The sequence below is a fragment of the Priapulus caudatus genome, unplaced genomic scaffold, assembly GCF_000485595.1.
Source record: "Priapulus caudatus unplaced genomic scaffold, Priapulus_caudatus-5.0.1 Scaffold182, whole genome shotgun sequence".
Lineage (NCBI taxonomy): Eukaryota > Metazoa > Priapulida > Priapulimorpha > Priapulimorphida > Priapulidae > Priapulus > Priapulus caudatus.
The window spans coordinates 232,550-235,158 of record NW_014577243.1 but is presented as its reverse complement, the minus strand read 5'-3'; positions in this window follow the sequence as shown (position 1 = coordinate 235,158).

The window sequence follows — 2,609 nt, the reverse complement described above, 5'->3', positions numbered from 1 at the left end:
GTATGTATGTATGTATGTATGTATGTATGTATGTATGTATGTATGTATGTATGTATGTATGTATGTATGTATGTATGTATGTATGTATGTATGTATGTATGTATGTATGTATGTATGTATGTATGTATGTATGTATGTATGTATGTATGTATGTATGTATGTATGTATGTATGTATGTATGTATGTATGTATGTATGTATGTATGTATGTATGTATGTATGTATGTATGTACGGATGGATGGATGGATGTACGTGCGTGCGTGCGTGTGCCAATTCGTGCGTTCGTGCGTGTGTGTGTGCCTACGCACGGGCGTGCATGTGCGTATATGCCATATTTTAGAACATCTATTTTTGAACACCTATTACAGCGAATAATTTTACATTGATATTGACATGCGGATTGATATTAAATTTATTCTCGCTGCTACTTATGCTCCGAATACCGAATCACGTGTCATCTGAGCGAATTCAATATATTGTCACGTTTACATTTTAGAATGGGCCAATTAAACACAGCCGAATGCGCCTGGAGTAAGAGGCCATGTTTGTATAAGTTCTTACTGCTGACATCCACGAAATTTCTTCATGCGCGCGAATGATTTTGCTTCGTGCTCTTACGACGTTTCTGCGAATACCTCCTCCGTCACACGTTTCTTTCCTTGTCGATAACGTTTTCTGCAGACCAGTCGAGCGTGACTGGCTTACGAAAACGCACAGTGCTCAAGCCCACTCGGATTGCCCAGAAAAGCTACATAGTTCCCCACGAGAGAATTGTGCAGTATTTAGCGATATCGCACTGATGTCGCATCTATGTTTGTTCTCGTATGTCACGATTAATATGTACTACTCTAATCATGATTATAGGTTTAACTAGATGCATGACCTTTCATCTCTACTGTTAAGCACAACTGAAAATCAAGATAAAACTTTAATAGATTGCAATGTTTACTCGATAATTAAGGTTTATCATTATATTATTTATATAATATATTATATTATTATATTATTATAATAATACATCATATATTATTTATATAATTAAGCTAATATCATTCTTATCTAATAAAGGACATGCTACTAATTACACCCGCTTAAAAATGAATACGAATTTATGATGTTATTTTATGTAGAAAATGACTTTACGACTGGAACCCTGTCTCTAGATGTAAACAAAGGTAACAAACGTTACTAATTTTGTATTGGCATGGCAGCAATCTATTAGCTGATCTTGATAACAATCTCGCGAGGTAAGAGTCATATGACCTCCACACTTATTTTCAAGTTGGCTTGAACTTACAATAGTTTCATATTTTGGTAGATATAACGATACATTAGTGTTCCAAGACATGCTAGCCTTACTGCACTGAGTTGTTAGGCAAGCAACACCAGTGAGTATCGGAAATTGTGGAAAATAATCAGTTTAATTCCTTGCACGCTGGCTACCGTCTGAAGGTTTCTGCCAGCGCGCGTATCCAATGCACAACTGCTCGTGACTCAGCAACGGGTCATTTCTTTTCTTTCTTTTTGCTTTCAAAGAAGTGAACAACAAATGTATCCGTTTGTCAGTCGCTCTTGCGAGCGAGCGCGGGCGCACGGGCGTGAGAATGCACATGTTCTGTTGTAGAGACTGTTGCAGAATGCTGTTCAACGAAGCGCGAGCGATCTACTGCGACAAGCAATTGGCAAATGAACAGTGTAAACGAACAAACATTCCTTGGCCGGAACATGGCATCCCTGCTGCCAAAACGCATTATCATTCCTCCTTCCCGATATGGGGGCAACGTTCCGGAAACTTTTCGGATAAATCGGCGGTGACACGCCAGTACGCATATCACAATGATCGTGAGATTACAAACCTTTCTTCTACCCCCTCCCCCCTTTACGTCACTTCCGATCGTCTTTCCTCCTTCCTGTTTCTCGTTCCCGGCATCCTCTTTAGCCTGTTTTCTGTTGTTTCTGGGTTTACTACCATATCACTTCCCGTCATATTTTTACTTATAATTTGTGTTTTTTCTTCCTCACAATTTCTTGGCAGGACATCATGTTATCGCATCATAGCGGAAAGATTGCTATTCTCTTACTCACATGTCGATTTTTGTCGTGCGTTTTTAAACACGCTATTCTGCAACCCGAGTCATATAGACATGGAATACAATTTACAATCGCGAACAGACCCAACGCAGAGAATTAAAGATAAGAAAATTCCTTTGAATGGGTGTTATAGGCACATGTTTTGCTGTGTAGTATATGTTATATTTCCTTCGGTGTAGATAGTTACTCCGTACATAAAACGGCTAATCGCTAGTGGAAACCGTCCGTATAAGAGACTTAACCGGAGATATGTAATGTACTACAACGTTAAGCGCTTTCAGATTAATGCTGCAGAAACCATCGAACCGGGTTAACGTTGTAGGCGTTGCGACGTGGTGCGAAGAGCGGTCGCTACGGTGCCGGATTCCAGGGCTGGGCCACAGCGGCGCTATGGAAACCGTCACATCACATCATCGTCGCTCGCTCAATGTAAACAGTGACCATTGAAATGCAATTTGTATGAATAATAAAACAGAATAAACGCAACCAGAGGCGAGAACACCCATGGCCGGACAAAT